Raw genomic sequence first — 19,741 nt, forward strand, 5'->3', positions numbered from 1 at the left:
GCAATAACTCAAACAATTACTTTTTGCATTGAATTGCAGTTTTTTATGTTGATAAAACGTGATATATAAAACAAGTCTGTTAATTTGTAGATGAATCCTCAAACAATAAAAAAAAAATAATAAACAAATCGATGTTGTGTATTAAGAGCGTAAAATACTAGACGATTTTAAGTCAACTTTACTATAACAAAAACAACACAATTGGTTTCCAAACAATAACTCAAGAAATATTTGTTGAATGAAAGTGAAATTCCATACGCTCATTAAAGATGATAAGTGACCCCTCTCTGTCTAATTTAAACAAGAATTGTCAAACAAACAAAAATAATGTAAACAAAGCAATTTAGTGTATTAAATGCGTAAAATACCAGGCACTTTAAGTCAACTTTCCCAGAATAAAACCACACACTCGGTTTCCACACAATAACTCAAAAAATATTTGTTGCATTAAATTGACATTTCATACACTTTCTAAACATTGTATGTGACCGATTTCTGTTGAATTTAAAGAAGAATCGTCAAACAATAAAAAAATAATGTAGACAAAGCAATGTAGATTGTAATAGCGCTTAAAATACCAGGTGAATTGAAGTCAACTTCCCAGAACATAAACAACACACTTTCCGGACAATAACTCAAGAAATACTTGCTGTATTAAGTTGACATTTAGTGTGTTTGTCCAATATGATAATATGACATAACTCTCTTTAATTTGAAGAAAAATCGTCAAACAATAACATTTATTTAAACAAAGCAACGTAGTGTGCTCAAATGGCGTAAAACACCATGCGATTTTAAGTGGACAACACACACGGATCCAGACACTAACTCTTAGAAATACATTATTTAACACGATATGTGACACAATTATCACGTGTAAATATCACTCTATGGGGCCGATTGAAAGGTCTGAAGCCATCGAAATTCAAAATGGCGGCGCTCCCTGTGCATGCGGTTTTTTATATGTCGCGACAGTGTGTTTTTTTTTTCAAAATGAAAACATTTTTGTTTTTGTTTTTATGTGACGTCGCAATTAAGGCAGGCAGGCACTGAGTACACCACCATCTTTTCCTCCTAAAACGTTGGCGTTGGCTAAAGTGGTCAGAAATTCCCTCAGATCGCACCAAAGAGCATCTAGAATCCAAAGGTTTTTGGGGCCCTTAAAGGGAATGTACATCATTGGCTTTTGCTGTTATTTTTAAAAATGAACTATTTGAGGGGTTAGTATAATAGATCAAATATTGTTACACAGACACGTTTGAAGTTTTGTGTTCGAAAATGCTGAAAAAGCCAAGAAAACAAAAACGTTCAAGTAGTCTGGTTCCCTGACTCCACTAAAGATGAAATGGATCAATTTATAGAAGCCGGAAAATTGTTAGGTCAGGGAACCAGTCTAGCTGGGCTGCACCCGTTCATGAACATGTAACCAATAGCAAACAAAATTTTGACTGAACAAAATGGTAAATTTGGAGCAGTAGTTGAAAAATAGTTAGGTTTTCCAACGGTGGTCGGCCGACCACCGTTGGAAATTTATACAAAAATACAATTTTCTTGAAAATGACTTCACACCAAGTGCCATAATTTTACAGGATGCTTTAGACTGTCATTAACCAAGATCCTAGTGAGGTATTTCGTAAAAACTTGGTGTTTGCAAATGTTGTATATTCCAAACGCCGTAATTTTTGGAATCACTTTTTGTGGGACCAATTTTTTTTTTCGCCCAGCCCCAAAAAATTGTGTTCTGGATCCACTCTTGGGGAAACACAGGTACATGTTTTCTACACAGCTTGCTTTTTTTGCGTTTATGTCTTTGGTGGTTTGTGCCATTGATCTCAGACTGTGTACACAATGGTTTGGTGCAGTCAATGAAACGTGTTTGGCGCCCTCAATATTGAGGGCGCCAAACACAGTTTAATTGCCAAACACGCAGCTGTCTTGCTTGGTGTGCACATGTAGTTTGTTTAATTACCTTTCTGCGTTTGTGATTATGGGTCTTTGGTTGAGACCCTCCCACTCCAGTTTCATGCTCTTATTTCATTATCATATTTCTAATATTCATAGGACTTCAGACATGGTGTACAACCTCTGTCTCTCCGTTCCTTTGGAATATTGAGGAGTCTTTGGATGAACTCGCGTTTACCTCTGGCATGTGTAGCTAGCAAACCTTCACGTGCATGACGTGGGCTTGATCATCGATGTTGTTGTTGGATGAGCCATAGCCAATGTCATCGCCGATCGCATCATTTCGGATGTCATGACGGCGGTGCAGGAGGGAAGTCAACCAACTTTCCCAAGGTAGACAAATTCCCTTGATGTCAGTGTTTGCCTTACTGGAAAAAATGTTGCATCCTGAGCTGACGACACTTCTGCGATTGTGTGTGTGTGTGTGTGGGTGACTACACACACAATAGGGAACAAAACATTGTAAAGGTCTCCACAGGGCAATTTCTATAGATGAATAGGTCTCCACAAGGTTTTCACGAAATAGATATATGGGTTTTACTCAAAAACTAGGAATTTCCAAGGTGGGTTGATCTGTCGCAAATGAAAGAGTTTTAGAAAAGGGATATTAAGTCCAAATTTCAGCCAAGGAAACTAATTCTGGTTAAAATAAGAGCATTTTGAAACTTCACTTTCAAAATTGAACACTTTACTACACGAGAACAAAGGAATGTCTCCACAAGGATACAAATTTGAGAATGTGTGTGTGTGTGTGTGTATAAGGTCTTTGGACACGAATGAGAGTCAAGAAAAAAATGCTGGAAGTTATTTTCCTAACACAATTGGGAATGTTAATTCTCAGTGCATGCAGTCCCAGATTTATGTTGTTAGTATCACTCAGTATCATTTTGGCGATCATGTATAGTGTAGGGCCAATGTTTTGTTTTGATCAAATTCGAATCAATTTTTTTTTTATGGCTAAAAAATGTTGTCAACCTTAAGCAGACTTCTCTCAATGTAATGACACCTTTTTGAATGTTGGTAATTTTTGAACACTAGTAATGCCTTCAAGAGAGAACTGCACAAAGACAGAAAATGTCTCATTTTCCTATGATTACTGATTACTGTTATTTTTTGCTCAACAGCTGATAAAAATCAACCAACCAGTTCTCTTGGTTGGGGAGTTATTTGGGTGGTAACGAAGCAGTGGACGAGGCAATCAATCGAGCACACCATTGAGACATGGATCAACCTCCACTCATTGACGGAGTTGTGCTGACTTAGATCATTGATGATTAAAGTAAGTAGCAAGTTTGAGTCCTGTACATGGGTTTGACCTTGGTTTGATTCCTCTTTTGTTCCAAGGTGTAGCCTTAGTTACCCTTGAATGAATTGAAAAGTTTTTGGTTCAGATCCTACTGCTTCTTTGGTTTGATTCCTTTTAATTTCAAGTTGTAATCTCAGTTATCCTAGTATGAATTGAGTACTCCTAGAACTATGATGAGGCTCATAGGCAGATTACCCCACTATGACTGTTTGCTATACAAAACACCAACTAAGCACAAAAACGTCCATCCCAACCAAGCATTTTCCTACAGAACCGCTGCACAGTTTGCCCCTAAACTCCGTACAATACCTCATGACATACTCACGTTATGTGCACCAAACAAACATCGGTAGATTCTGTCGGTTTTTCGGCAAAAATGATGAAAAATATGCCCTTTCCGCACTGAGCCAACCTGACACTTGAAACGTGCACACGCGCAGAATGATCGCAGTCATTTTCGGTTCAATCGCGATCGCTCGGAGAGCGCCGTGGGGGGTACGTACTTGAACTTGTACGCATGCGCATATTATCGTTTCGCTCCTACCATACCCCCTGCGACGCGCTCTGAGGGATCGAACCGAAAATCGACTGCGATCATTCTGCGCGCGTGCACGTTTCAAGTGTCAGGTTGGCTCAGTGCGGAAAGGGCATATTTTCATCATTTTTGCCGAAAAACCGACAGAATCCACCGATGTTTGTTTGGTGCACATAACGTGAGTATGTCATGAGGTATTGTACGGAGTTTAGGGGCAAACTGTGCAGCGGTTCTGTGGGAAAATGCTTGCTTGGGATGGACGTTTTTGTACTAAGTTGGTGTTTTGTATAGCAAACAGTTTAGCGGGGTAATCTGCCTATGAGGCTCCACTACGTGGCGCCTCATAGTTCTAGGAGTATGAATTGAGGAGTCCTTGGTTCATGCCTAGTCCAAAAATTGGGGACTCTACATGTACGGGGCATTCATCCAACATGAGACAGAATTAAGCACAGGCCGTTTGGCCAACAAAAAAATAATAATGGGTCTCTGGTCAGACCAAAGTTCTTGAATTGATGTAGTGATGCATTAAAAAAAATATTCTTCGTCTGTACCATCCAAGCTTGGGAAAAAAATAGCAAAGTGGTAGGCCTACTGCTTTGTTTGTTTGAGTTCTCATATGGTGTTACATCATTTGACTTGGTGCCCTATCATTTGCCTTGGTGCCCTTGTGCTCCTTAGTGCTAAAAATTTGAGGCGGTGCAGCACTAAAGGGCACTGTTGTAGCTACAGAAAATTTTAAAGAAAAAAAGAAATTGACTCAACGGATCAAAATTGACGCACAACAATATTTTATGGCTGAATGGACAATAATGCAAGTGGGGGATTTTTGTTTTCTTTATATTTTCAGATTGAGTGATATTAATAACCTTTGATAGTCACTACTTATGTTTTAAGGAAATTGTATAAAAAATATGGAGTAAGGTCTAAGGCATGTTTAAAGTAAAACCAATGGGCTTGTTTCATTGTTTTTGTCATGTAATGCTGCGGCCGGGTGAGGTGGAGTAGAGGGCGCTATTCAGGACATTCTTCTGTCACCTTGCAAGATGTAATGATTGCCAAGTCACTATAAATTTATATTTCCCGGATTGTTTGTATCAAAGATATACAGGTATCACAAGTCCTAAGTTCCCCCCAACATTATTCTTAATTAATGAAATAGGAAAGCACGATTTCAACAATATCCCAAATGCAAATGACAGAGGACACTTTCCTGCCCATCTTGTGAGAAAATGATAGAAATCCAATCACGCATACCAACACCAAGCTCATTTGAATGAAAAAAGTGCCAATAAAAAAAGTTGCAGTAAATAGTATTGCTCCAATGTACTGGTTTGATCATGCTTTAAAAGGTAGAATGTTAATCCCTTTCGTATCTAATCTAAAAGAAATAGGATTACACAGCATTTTCTTTGTCACCTTTGCATTAAAAGGTCTGTCATTATCTGTTAGATTACCAAGATTGTGTCTTGTTTAGTTAAACATCCTTTTAAACAAGGAAACTTTTGTAAGGTAAAGTTATTAATTAATGAAAGTCTACCCTGCCTTGCAGATCACTCAAACCAGTATGGTACATTGGAGCAATGCTATGTACTGAGACTTTTTTTATTGGCACTTTTTTCATTCAAATGAGCTTCGTGTTGGTATGCGTGATTGGATTTCTATCATTTTCTCACAAGATCGGCAGAAGAGTGTCCTCTGTCATTTGCATTTGTTATATTGTTGAAATCATGCATTTCTATTTCATTAATTAAGAATAATGTTGGGGGGAACTTAGGACTTGTGATACCTGTATAACCAGGCATCCTATCCTACATGTATCTACAAGGATGGGACTAATACGGGAGCAAAGACACTTCTTCTTCAGTGAAACAATAATTTATTCTTAAAAACTCCAAGAGTTCTCTGAACCAATTTGACGATCTGTATGCATAGGACTCAGCTATCATTGCTTGTTCATCTGTCATCCGCTACGAATACCGCAAAATCTTTGTTTGTATACACGTTATCCGACGCAAACTGGTTAACCTATTTTGTTTTAACCTTGTTCCACTCGAATTTGCAGGATAGCTAATAATGAATACAAGTAAATGTCTCAATCAGTATTGTGGCGAAACGAGCTATAGGCCTACACCCTTTGTGGCGGGAATAACTAGGTGACCCGACATTCTGACCTGATTGAAGGATGGAATTGGACCTGGCCTTAACCCACAAAAATATTTATTAACCTCGCACAAGGATGAGCGGTTACCCTGACGCAAGGGGGGATATAGTTAAAGAACGGCGGACTAAGCCTAGGGGCTGTTCGTTTGGCGGAAATGTACCACCGATCTGCGATTAAGTACTTGACTTTATTGACAGAAGAGGGGAATAACTTACTCAGATCTATCCAACAGAGAGCGGGACTACATAAGCTTCACAGTAACCAGTTATTCCAAGACGTTAATCAGTTAGTTTATTCCTTTAGCACACTTCAATTATAATGTCAATGCGTCACCATTCAATAATTTATACAATGATAAACCTCACAGTTCTGATGAATCCAGGTAAACCTCGGACGGTGTTCGAATTAACACTGATAAACCTCATTCTTAAACCAATCACTAGTTAACCTTGCTGTGATAATGAACACTAGTAAACCACGCTGTTACTGTTAGAATAAGCACTAGTAAACCTTGCTGTGATAATGAACACTAGTAAACCTCGCTGTTAGAATAAGCACTAGTAAACCTCGCTGTTAGAATAAGCACTAGTAAACCTCGCTGTTAGAATAAGCACTAGTAAACCTCGCTGTGATAATGAACACTAGTAAACCTCGTTGTTAGAATAAGCACTAGTAAACCTCGCTGTGATAATGAACACTAGTAAACCTCGTTGTTAGAATAAGCACTAGTAAACCTCGCTCTTAGCTGAGGGGTCAACTGCACCCCTTGTCATTAGCTTAAATACAATTATAACCTTCGTACAGCTCTTGGGTCAACTGCACCCTTTAGCTTATACAATTATAAACATCTGGTTCAACAGGGGTCAACTGCACTCCCTTATGATTAACTTGCACAATTATAATTCACAGCTGAGCGGGGTTATTCACGTAAGGTAAACCTCACTTGGGTATACCTCACCTATACTTCTAGGGGTTCCTACATGTACATGTAATTTATAAAGTGGTCGTCTGCACCACTGACTTAAATAACGGGCTAGTGTTCTTTCACTTTGCACAAAATGACTCTAATGAGGTCTACAATAACAGAGTAGATGTATACACTACAACACAGTCCTTGCTACTTGCTTGACCAGCGAATTACACACACGGGGTAGTGTAGTAACGTTATAACCCACCCGATGATAATAATAGTCCCCTGACGTTAACCCAGTAAACCTTCGGGAAACTCAGGGTTCACAGACTTTACAGGGTCGCAATCAACCGTATCTACGCCAAAGTTGCACAGGACAACGGCATGCATGATGTATGAGGGCGCCCTTAGTGAGGCAGCACCTTCACCGTTTTAGTTCTCGTTTTTTAATGATTTTGACATTAGTTTTTATGACAATAAGTTCGTCCATCATCGTTGTTTGACTGTTATCGGATATGAGATTACCTATAGCGACTATTCTGCTCAAGATTTCCATCAGATTGGAACGGGTTGGACTGATTTTTAGTGATTTTATTTCACCAGAAGACGGAATGGGACGTGTGTGTATACCGTGAGTTGCATTCCATACATGCCATATAGCCTATTGTCCTACCTACGTGCACGTACATTCATCTACTGTTCCAGGACTCCCTTGTTAAGTGATAAACTGAATATGTGCCGCTACACTAGAGAATCTCTGCTGCACATAGGAAACAACTGTTCAAAAAACAAAGATGGCCGCAGAATTGACCAGGAGGTATGGACAATCATCAAACAAGCACGTATTGCGAATATCCCCAAACGGGGCTGCAGAGCAGGTAAAAACAAACAAAGAATGATCAAAACTCATATAACTGTACGTCCAGTTGATTCGCCAAATAATCACGATCGAGGAGTTTCTTGTGCAAATTTGGCACCGTTACCAAGACTAGTGGAAAAAGACCAACCTCCTACCCTGCCTACTGTGTACTTACATGTATGTAATCCACGCTCCCTAGTGAACAAGTTTGATGAATTCAGAACGACAATACTGGATCTCAATGTAGATGTAGCTGGTATATCAGAAACTTGGTTCAGCCCCAGCACACCAATTGAACAATTTGGAGTAGATGGATTCCACCTCTCGTCAAAGTGTAGGAGCACACAACGTGGGGGAGGAGTAGCATTATACATGCGGGAGAGTTTGTGTGCACAAACTACTAACATCAAGGTCCCAGACCATCTTGAAGTGGTATGGATGAAAGCGAGACCCTATCGCCTACCCCGTGAAACATCCATACTCTTCTATGCTGCAGTATATTCTCCACCCAACAACCCACATGAACATGATCTCATAGAACATCTTCTTGATGGTGTTGATTATATCAACACCAACTATCCTCATGCCGGTGTCACCATATTGGGTGACATAAATCGATTGGACACAAGTGATCTTTGCACAGGTACTGGATTCACCCAAGTTGTCAAGCAGCCGACTCGCAACTCAGTGATTCTCGATAAGATTATCACTAATATTGCCAAACATTACCACACTCCAGAAACTAGCTCCCCAATCGGAATGAGTGACCATTCCACAATCATCTGGAGCCCAAAGTCGCGACATGCCCGAAATGCAACTAACACTCGGATTGTCCGCCCAATGAAAGAGTCTGCAATCCGTGATTTCGGTTCATGGATTGTCAACCATGACTGGGAAGAGGTTTACACCAAGTCCTGTGTTACAGACAAGTGCTCAGCTTTTTATGATACTCTACAAGGAGCTATAAACTCCTACTTCCCAACCCAATCCATCAAAGTTCATTCCCAAGATAAACCATGGATGACAACGTACATCAAAAACGTCATCCTGGAAAGACAGCAAATATTCCACACTGAACATCGTTCCCCAAGATGGAAGCAGCTTCGCAACAAGGTGAGGCGCATGATAGGCAAAAACAAGAGAAACTACTATACGAATCGCGTACAGCAGCACAAGAACGCTAATCCTGCTGAATGGCATACACATTATGTCAAATATGAGTAAAAAACATACCATCATTAACCCCCCTCCTGGCGTTAATGTACACAACTCGGAGGATGTCGCGAATTGCATCAACGACCACTTCGTCTCTATAGCGAGTCACCTTAAACCACTCGAAACTGCTTCATTGCCAGCCTACTGTCCAGACCCTCAACCTGACCCAAGAGTACTGAACTATCAAGTCTACGCAGTGCTCAAGAAGACCAAATTGGGCAAATCTGCTGGTCCAGATGGTGTCCCCGCCAGGATAATTCGTGAGTTTGCTTGTGAGCTCACTGGCCCTCTAACAGACATACTTAACAACTCATTTAGCGAAGGAGTCGTTCCACAACAGTGGAAAAAAGCAGTCGTGGTTCCCACCCCTAAAACTACACCAGCTACTTGGGATAAGTTGAGACCCATATCATTGACTGATCACTTCGCTAAGGTGGCTGAAGGATTCATCGCGGATTGGCTATTGGATGACATCAACAGCAAGATTGATCCAAACCAGTACGGCAATCGTAAAGGAGTATCCACGACTCACTATCTAGTGAAACTGTTGGACACCCTTCACAGAAATGCAGATAAACCGGGTACTATGAGCACAGTAGTAGTAACAGACTTCAGCAAGGCCTTCGATTCAGTAGATCACAACATACTCGCCAATAAACTCGTCAATCTCGGAGTTCGCCCCTCTGTCGTAACATGGATAGCCAACTTCCTGAGTGGTAGAGAACAGTGTGTCCGCTACCGTGGTGTAACAAGTGACTGGAAACCGCTCAGGGGAGGAGTACCTCAGGGAACACGCATCGGCCCACTTGCATTTCTGGCACTTGTCAATGATGCAGTAGGGGACATCACACCTACCGTCCTGAAATATGTTGATGACCTAACAATGGTTGGGCATTGTGACCGGAAGACCCCATCGGATATGCAAAGTCATCTTGACAACCTTGCCGAGTGGGTCCAGAACAATCACATGAGACTCAATGCTGATAAATGTGCTACCATGCAGGTTACTTTCGCTAGGGAACTTCCGACCCAACTACCACTCACAATCAACGATACCCCACTCCAGTCAGTCGATGCAGTAAAGATTCTGGGACTGCAAATATCTAAGGACTTAAAATGGGACACTCATGTCAAATCCATCCTAAAGAAAGCTAATGGCAGGATCCACATGATAAAGACATTGAAGCATTTTAATATGCCATTACAGGACATAGTTACAATCTATTCATGTTATGTTAGACCCATATGCGAATATTCTGCTCCTACTTGGCATTCCGGGCTCACTGTGGTAGAAAGCGAAATGCTTGAGAAAATTCAACGTAGAGCCTGTAAGATCATGATGGGCAAACAGTACACTAGCTATGAAAATGCACTTGTTGCCTGCAACCTCAACACTTTGGCTGAAAGGAGGGAGCAGATGTGCATGAAATTCTTCCAATCGCTGATTGCATCCAAACACTACAGCAGCTGGCTTCCGCCAAGTAGGAGGAATGTTCATCATAGAGACCTCAGAAACTGCAACAAATACTCCCTACCTCTTTGTAAGACTAAGCGGTACCAAAAAAGCCCAATTGTTTACATGACAAAGATTTGGAATGAAAACCACTAATAATAACTATCTAGTGGGTCTGACCTCTAGCTGCAATCCTGAATTTTTTTATATGCATTTGTGTTTATGTCGAATTTTTTTTTTTCTTTTGTAACATTTGAGTGTTCCCGTTGTTTTTCTTTACCACAATCCTGTTGTTCACATAACAACCTCCCTTTCCATGCCTTCCATCCCCAAGACAACTTCCCTATCCTACTTGTATCAACCTCTGCCCCTGTGTACACCCAACCTTTCCATCCTTTTTTCCCAACCTTTTTTCCTCCTGTGCGGTTTTACAGCCTGTTTGTACAGAATTTTAAAAAGGAAGCCTGGTTTTTATTGCATTTGTATTTCACTAAACTGTTTCTCTCGATTTTTACTGTTTGTTTTGTATCTGTGTACTTTAATACCATACATGTTTTCCCAGCTCCATTCCCCTCAACCCGTCCCTATCACTCCCTCCCTTCCTATGCCCTCTCATGATGGTTATTCTTTAAATCTCTGTGTAATTTTATTTTTTATGTAACTATTCTGCAATTCCGCTGCTGGCGGCGATAGAATAGAACAATAAACCATTAATAATAATAATAATAAAAAAAGTCACATTAAGCGGGTTCCCCAGCAGGAAAAGCGAGCTCTCAGTTGTCCAAGTCTGCATCAACCGCAGCCACGCCAATGGGCATAGATCAACGGCAGACAGACCTTCTAAACAATCTTAGCTACACTATTTCCTCAATGGGAAAACAAGCCAACGGACTCACAGGGCAGCTATACCGCAGCTACGCCAAATGGCACAAACAACGGAAGACAATTCTTTAGTCTGAACTAAGCCTAACTGTTCCCCCAACCTTCAGATTTACTCCGAGTCCCACTACTATCTTAACTCAGGCCCTACATGTATATATATCTGAAATATCCGACTTCTTAACAACAATCCACCCCAAATCTTATCCGATAAGACCTTAAAATGCACAGGGGGATGTAAACAACGAAGTCCAGCTTTACTGACCGATCGCTCTCAGGCACGCTGGGGCTTTCTCCCGCTCCAGTCCAACCACGGTAACTCAGTAAACGCTCACGAGATTGCTCGATAATTGCTTGTTTCACAACGCGGTCTCTCCCAGTAGTTTACTCATTGAAGTCTCTCACAGGAGTCCCGATCCCACGCCAGGCCACGAGGCAATCGCCCCAGACCATGCCGGACGCACGCTGCTGATTGGTCGGCGTGCGCTATCATGCACTCAATCACGCAGTACACGCCTGCATAATTAATAGCCAGACATGCCCATCAGCCTAGTGTACATGCAGGACGCGCATGCTGATTGGTTGCCCCACAGTATCGCGCGCTTTAACGCGCGGGCTGACATGATGCTTCTGAGGCTAGACATGATATTAGTCACATACCCCTGTTTTGTTACAGTATCAAACATTTTTTCCCAAATTGACAATTTTTAAATTTCTTGACCAGGTGATGGCGGATCTACCGGTACCAGCTCACTTCACATCAGAGAGCTCTCTTGAGAAGCACTATAGAAGCACTATAAGGCCCAGGAGAAGGACTGCTTCTCACGGCTAGAACAGACTCAGACCAGAGCTCTCTTGAGAAGCACTATACGGCCCAGGAGAAGGACCGCACCAAGTTCATCACTACCTTGCTGATGCTTCACAGGGATGGTGCAGACTCAGACCAGAGCTCCCTTGAGAAGCACTATACGGCCCAGGAGAAGGACTGCATCAAGTACATCACTACCTTGCTGGTGCTTCACAGGGATGGAACAGACTCAGACCAGAGCTCCCTTGAGAAGCACTTTTCAGCCCAGGAGAGGACTACATCAAGTACATCGATCACTACCTTGCTGGTGCTTCACAGGGATGGAACAGACTCAGACCAGAGCTCCCTTGAGAAGCACTATACAGCCCAGGAGAAGGACTGCATCAAGTACATCAATCACTACCTTGCTGGTGCTTCACAGGGATGGAACAGACTCAGACCAGAGCTCCCTTGAGAAGCACTATACGGCCCAGGAGAAGGACTGCATCAAGTACATCGATCACTACCTTGCTGGTGCTTCACAGGGATGGTACAGACTCAGACCAGAGCTCCCTTGAGAAGCACTATACGGCCCAGGAGAAGGACTGCATCAAGTACATCGATCACTACCTTGCTGGTGCTTCACAGGGATGGAACAGACTCAGACCAGAGCTCCCTTGAGAAACACTATACGGCCCAGGAGAACGACTGCATCAAGTACATCGATCACTACCTTGCTGGTGCTTTACAGGGATGGAACAGACTCAAAGTCCTTCAATGTAAGACTTTTTCATATTTGAAGAGAAAATGCTCTAAATGTACTTTAAAACGGTTGAGGGAGTAACAGCAAAAGATCTTTCTTGCCCGATTTTTATGCTCAGCACAATAAAACTAAGACAAAAAAAAGTGGAAAATCTGTCAACAGCAGGATTCATCACACTGAATGTTTGGGGACTTTTTGATCGGGTACGACCCGATCACCTTTTTGAAATGGTAATAATTATTCTTTTCTTTTTTTTTTTTGCTGGACAATAATTCTTTACGGGTTTTCTCCTACGTGAACTCGCTCGACCTTTACTTCCGGGTCTACTGGAAGGTCAAAGTTGGGTGAATTTAAATTACAGACAGCAGCCTCAAAATCAAAACGAACCACATCTTTTCCAAACAGTTCACGTGATGACGATAAAACCTAGATGGAATTTGAACCCTGGTCCGAAGATGTAAAAGAAATTGTGATGTCATCATGACATCACCTGGTATCAAATTACAAGCAGGTTAACATGAAAATTTGAGAGCTTACTTTTAATTAGGCTATAACTTTATAATGGAACAGTCTCATTTTTTTGTTGTTTCAGACATTGCTACTGGCAATATTTTGTTCCAGCATGTCCAGGGCGCATACCATTTGACCTATACTTCCAGTGTAATCGGAAGTGCAATGATAATAAATTTAACTGTAGCATTGTGCTACAGTTATATAAATTATGCAAATATTTAGTGAGGAATGTCCAACACAAACATTGGCATGATGACATAATTACACGAAAGGGCACGTACCAGTACATTCACGCAGTGCGTCTCTCCAACTAGGGCTCTCAAAAGTTGTCAAAAAGGGACAATCTACGTAATCTTTATAATCAGCCTAGATATACATGCACCTACATGTAGGGCATACATTTGTTGGGCCTAGTACTTTTCAATTATATTCTCAAAGGTGGCTTCAGTTCAAAACGTAAAATGCACTCAAATTTGATCAAATTGTCTACTCAGATTGTTTATTTATTTATTTATTTCAACCGGATCCAACAGCGGCCAAATCACCAATTACAGTAGCACCAAAAATAATTGCAAACCAATAGTGTCACCAGAGTTACTCTTTACATCTTGCGCTTAACTTTCCAGGTTGTTAACTTGTTGAATGCCTTGTACACGCTGTTCAACGCCATCATTTCCAACTATGACATCTAAAAGGTAAATATTTCATATGACTCAGCAGATTGTTTTAACCAGTTCGCGCTGGACTATTTTGACATTGACCAGACCAAGACTTGGGATTGTTTTCATGAATCTGGATGCCAGACGGCTTCAGGCTGTCATCTACGGGTAGCTCGCTGCAAGCGGGCCACTGACAGACATTTCGGGCCTCGCTTGTTGTGTGTTTATCCATCATCCATTCCGATTACCACAAAACCTTGCGTGTATACATACACGTTGTCTGATGTGAACTGGGAAGCCAAACGTGCCATATCACAGGAAGTTATTTTAAAGGGTACTGCAATAGATTATACTTAATCCAAGTTCATTTATTATGGTTAATATGCAAACATGAAATGATCAACAATACATTGACAGAAAGCACTTAACCCGTAACCCCTTAACTTGATTCTACCATCTTAGATCTGTTTTACTATCAGAGTACTTTACAAGCTATGCTTATACAAATGTAGTCTTGCATATTGACTGCTTTGAGTGGCATTATAAAACAGGTCTAGGAGGCTAGTTTGATTATGCCACTCAAAGTAGTCAGTATTAAAATGGAAGGTGTCATATAGTCCTTTTAGCCATGTACATGTAGACGAAAAATAGCAAATACTATGTGATGCACACTCTCGGCCACTGAAAAACACAGAATCTGTGGGTGCGGTGATATAATTACAAAGAGTCACTTGCATTATCATTGTCAACATTACTGGGCTGTTAGCAGGCGTAGTCATGACAATCACTCAGAGGTTAAGTTGATGCTACCATGGTTACTAGTTCAGGGAAAAACCACGCAAATATGTATGTTCTATTATAATGTCTAAATGCAAAATTATCCAGTGTTAAATAATAACATCTTGCCAAGGTTGAAAGCATCGACGATGCCTACATGTTGGTCTCCTGCCTACTGATCCGTAATGGCAGCCGTCATGCTGGTATGATCGCCTCCACTGCATGGCATCTCCTGGAGGGCGTTAATAGTTGATCATGCCACACAAACAAGATGAGAAACTCAAACTCCGCATCGGTATTCACTCAGGTAAGATCGTTGTCTTTGCTTGTGGTCGAGATACTTAAGATTGATAAATCACAAATACGTCACAAGTCCAGTCACAAGTACATCACAAGTCCAGTCACAAGTACATCACAAGTCCAGTCACAAGTACATCACAAGTCTAGTCACAAATACATGTACATCACAAGTCCAGTCACAAGTACATCACAAGTCCAGTCACAAGTACATCACAAGTCCAGTCACAAGTCCAGTCACAAGTTCAGTCACAAGTACATCACAAGTCTAGTCACAAGTGCATCATCAGCCCAGTCACAAGTACATTACAAGTCTAGTCACAAGTCCAATCACAAGAACATTACAATTTCAGTCACAAGTACATTACAAGTCCAGTCACATGTCCAGTCACAAGTACATCACAAGTCCCGTCACAAGTACATCACAAGTACATCACAAGTACATCACAAGTACTGTACATCACAAGTCCAGGCACAAGTACATTACAAGTCCAGTCACAAGTCCAGTCACAAGTACATCATAAGTCCAGTCACAAGTATATCACAAGTCCAGTCACAAGTAAATCACAAGTCCAGTCACAAGTATATCACAAGTCCAGTCACAAGTACATCACAAGTCCAGTCACAAGTACATCAGAAGTCCAGTCACAAGTACATCATAAGTCCAGTCACACATGCATCATAAGCCCAGTCACAAGTACATCACAAGTCTAGTCACAAGTACGTCACAAGTTTAGTCACAAGTACATCACAAGCCCAGCCCTAAGTACATTACAAGTCCAGTCACAAGAACATCACAAGTCCAGTCACAAGAACATCACAAGTCTAGTCACAAGTACGTCACAAGTTTAGTCACAGGTACATCACATGTCCAGCCACAAGTACATCACAAGTCCAGTCACAAGAACATCACAAGTCTAATCACAAGTGCATCATAAGCCCAGTCACAAGTACATCACTAGTCTGTTCACAAGTACATCGCAAGTCTGGTGGCAAGTCTATCACAAGTCGAGTCCAAGTACATCACAAGTTTAGTCACAAGTAAATCACAAGTCCAGTCACAAGTATATCACAAGTCCAGTCACAAGTAAATCACAAGTCCAGTCACAAGTATATCACAAGTCCAGTCACAAGTACATCACAAGTCCAGTCACAAGTAAATCACAATTCCAGTCACAAGTATATCACAAGTCCAGTCACAAGTATATCACAGTTCTAGTCACAAGTACGTGTACAACACAAGTCCAGTCACAAGTATTTCACAAGTCTAGTCACAAGTGCATCACAAGTCTAGTCACAAGTACATCACAGGTCCAGTCGCAAGCATATATCACAAGTCTAGTCACAAGTACATCACAAGTATTGTACTTTAATATAGCTCTTTGAGAACATCAGAGTCCAGCCGCAACTTAGGATCGATACAAAAAGAGGAAAATTACTATAAAAATAGAAAAACAACCCTTAGTACAGCTAGTCAGACTGTGAAATTATCCTCTCTGGCATTACATGTTGTCATTGTGAAGAACACAATAAAAGAAGGCCATTTCTAAATAGTGTGTCAATTGACACATTTTTTGGAAGTTTTCATTAGTAGTTGGTTTGTGATCAGACTAATCTGTGAATGGGTGTGCACAAGCGTTGACATGACTCATTCAGCGGTTTAGTGTGCAACATTGCAAAGCTTCAATCAGCTGAATGAGAACAAACGTGTCTCAGCAACTTTTGAATAGAAATTGAGATCGTAGAATATTGTTTCCTCTGAAAACACAGCATTCACATATCTTTAACTTCATTTGGGGTAGTTGTTAAGCACCCATCTTTAGATTTTGAGAACTTTTGTTGCTTCAAATGGGAAAAAAATCACAAATGACAAATGATCTACCCTTCCTTCAATTTTCACTGCTGCAAATTCTCAAGTCCATCATATTTCAAAGGAAACATGAGATAACTGTTTCAACCAATCTCTTATATTTTTCCTTTCTTTTATTTCAGGGCAAAGGTGAAAGCCTGACGTACTGGCTCGAGGGACATGATCCAAGCTACAAGATCGACCAAATCAAGCCACCCAAACAAAACTTGTAAACAACCAGAATATTATCCCAACATTATCTGCAACGCATTTGGATCAGCAATTTTTTGTAAAGAGGTAAAAAGCATAATCAGCTATTATACTACAGCGTTTGTAGGTCTATTTGAAAAACCTAACAACAAATTCAAATTAACACACAATTGTGTGTTCACCAACAGATTTGTTGTTCGCGATTACAGCTTTCGTTTAGCAAATTTAAGAAAAAGATTCAGGAAAAAAAAGGTCTCATCACACTTGTACAATAACTAACTTTGATCAAGTCAGTTTTTTTTTTTTTTAACAAAGACTGAAGTATTTTGTAGTCGCCTTTTAATCTACTACCATGTGGAAGTTGTAACAAAAATTCCGTCATCAAACAAACAGACTGTGAGTTCATAACTATACTGTTGAGAGTCACTAATTTGGTATTAAATTGTATTCAAACTAGTGATGCGTATAAAAAAATATTCTTTGTCTGTACCATCCAAGCTTGGGAAAAAATAGCAAAGTGGTACTGCTTTGTTTGTTTGAGTTCTCATATGGTGTTACATCATTTGACTTGGTGCCCTATCATTTGCGTTGGTGCCCTTGTGCTTAGTGCTAAATATTTGAGGTGGTGCAGCACTAAAGGGCACTGTTGTAGCTACAGAAAACTTTAAAGAAAAAAGGAAACTGACTCAACAGATCAAAATTGACGTACAACGATTTTTTTATGGCTGAATGGACAATAATGCAAGTGGGGGATTTTTGTTTTCTTTTTATTTTCAGATTGAGTGATATTAATAACATTTGATAGTCACTACTTATGTTTTAAGGAAATTGTATAAAAAATATGGAGTAAGGTCTAAGGCACGTTTAAAGTAAAACCCATGGACTTGTTTCATTGTTTTTGTCATGTAATGCGGCCGGGGGAGGTGGAGTAGAGGGCGCTATTCAGGACTTTTTCCTGTCACCTTGCAAGATGTAATGATGCCAAGTCACTATAAAGTTATATTTCCCGGATTCGTTTGTATCAAAGATATATAACTAGGCATCCTATCCTATCTACAAGGATGGGACTAATAAGGGAGCAAAGACACTTCTTCTTCAGTGAAACAATAATTTATTCTTAAAAACTCCAAGATTTTTTTGAACCAATTTGACATCTGTATTGATAGGACTCAGCTATCATTGCTTGTTCATCTGTCAACTGCTACGAATACTGCAAAATCTTTGTTTGTATACACGTTATCCGACGCAAACTGGTTAACCTATTTTTTTTTAACCTTGTTCCACTCGAATTTGCAGGATAGCTAATAATGAATACAAGTAAATGTCTCAATCAGTATCAAACATTTTTTCCCAAATTGACAATATTCAAATTTCTTGACCAGGTGATGGCAGATCTACCAGCTCACTTCACATCAGAGAGCTCTCTTGAGAAGCACTATAGAAGCACTATAAGGCCCAGGAGAAGGACTGCTTCTCACGGCTAGAACAGACTCAGACCAGAGCTCTCTTGAGAAGCACTGTACGGCTCAGGAGAAAGACCGCACCAAGTACATCACTACCTTGCTGGTGCTTCACAGGGATGGTGCAGACTCAGACCAGAGCTCCCTTGTACATCGATCACTACCTTGCTGGTGCTTCACAGGGATGGAACAGACTCAGACCAGAGCTCCCTTGAGAAGCACTATACGGCCCAGGAGAAGGACTGCATCAAGTACATCGATCACTACCTTGCTGGTGCTTCACAGGGATGGTACAGACTCAGACCAGAGCTCCCTTGAGAAGCACTATGCGGCCCAGGAGAAGGACTGCATCAAGGACATCGATCACTACCTTGCTGGTGCTTCACAGGGATGGAACAGACTCAGACCAGAGCTCCCTTGTACATCAATCACTACCTTGCTGGTGCTTCACAGGGATGGAACAGACTCGAAGTACTGCAAAGTAAGACTTTTTCATATTTGAAGAGAAAATGCTCTAACTGTACTTAAAAACGGTTGAGGGAGTAACAGCAAAAGATCTTTCTTGCCCGATTTTTATGCTCAGCACAATAAAACTAAGACAGAAAAAAAGTGGAAAATCTGTCAAAAGCAGGATTCATCACACTGAATGTTTTTGGGGACTTTTTTATCGGGTACGACCCGATCACCTTTTTGAAATGGTAATAATTATTCTTTGGGTTTTTTTTGCTGGACAATAATTCTTTACGGGTTTTCTCCTAAACCTACGTGAACTCGCTCGACCTTTACTTCCGGGTCTACTGGAAGGTCAAAGTTGGGTGAATTTAAATTACAGACAGAATAGCCTCAAAATCAAAACGAACCACATCTTTTCCAAACAGTTCACGTGATAACGATAAAACCTACATGTAGATGGAATTTGAACCCTGGTCCGAAGATGTAAAAGAAATTGTGATGTCATCATGACATCCCCTGGTATCAAATAAGTCATTTGCGAGTAACCTACACCCTTTGGGATTTACATTTGAAAAACATCTGGTACACTGACTTGCTCAGAATGCTTGACCCATTTTAACTTTGAATTCTCCAGACCACAGACACTGTTGCTAATCACATGATTCGGGGCAAGCTCTTGCATAGTTATGCTCA

General features: G+C 40.7%; 1 long non-coding RNA gene across 1 annotated transcript; it reads left to right on the forward strand.

The window, feature by feature from the left end:
• The first annotated feature begins 12,802 nt into the window (after positions 1 to 12,802).
• Positions 12,803 to 18,579, forward strand: LOC119732921. Its single transcript, XR_005271640.1, has 5 exons — positions 12,803 to 12,846; positions 13,970 to 14,038; positions 14,913 to 15,086; positions 17,069 to 17,222; positions 18,518 to 18,579. It is a non-coding gene; the product is annotated as an uncharacterized LOC119732921 (long non-coding RNA).
• Positions 18,580 to 19,741: the final 1,162 nt, after the last annotated feature.

Source organism: Patiria miniata, unplaced genomic scaffold, assembly GCF_015706575.1.
Source record: "Patiria miniata isolate m_02_andy unplaced genomic scaffold, ASM1570657v1 HiC_scaffold_25, whole genome shotgun sequence".
NCBI lineage: Eukaryota > Metazoa > Echinodermata > Asteroidea > Valvatida > Asterinidae > Patiria > Patiria miniata.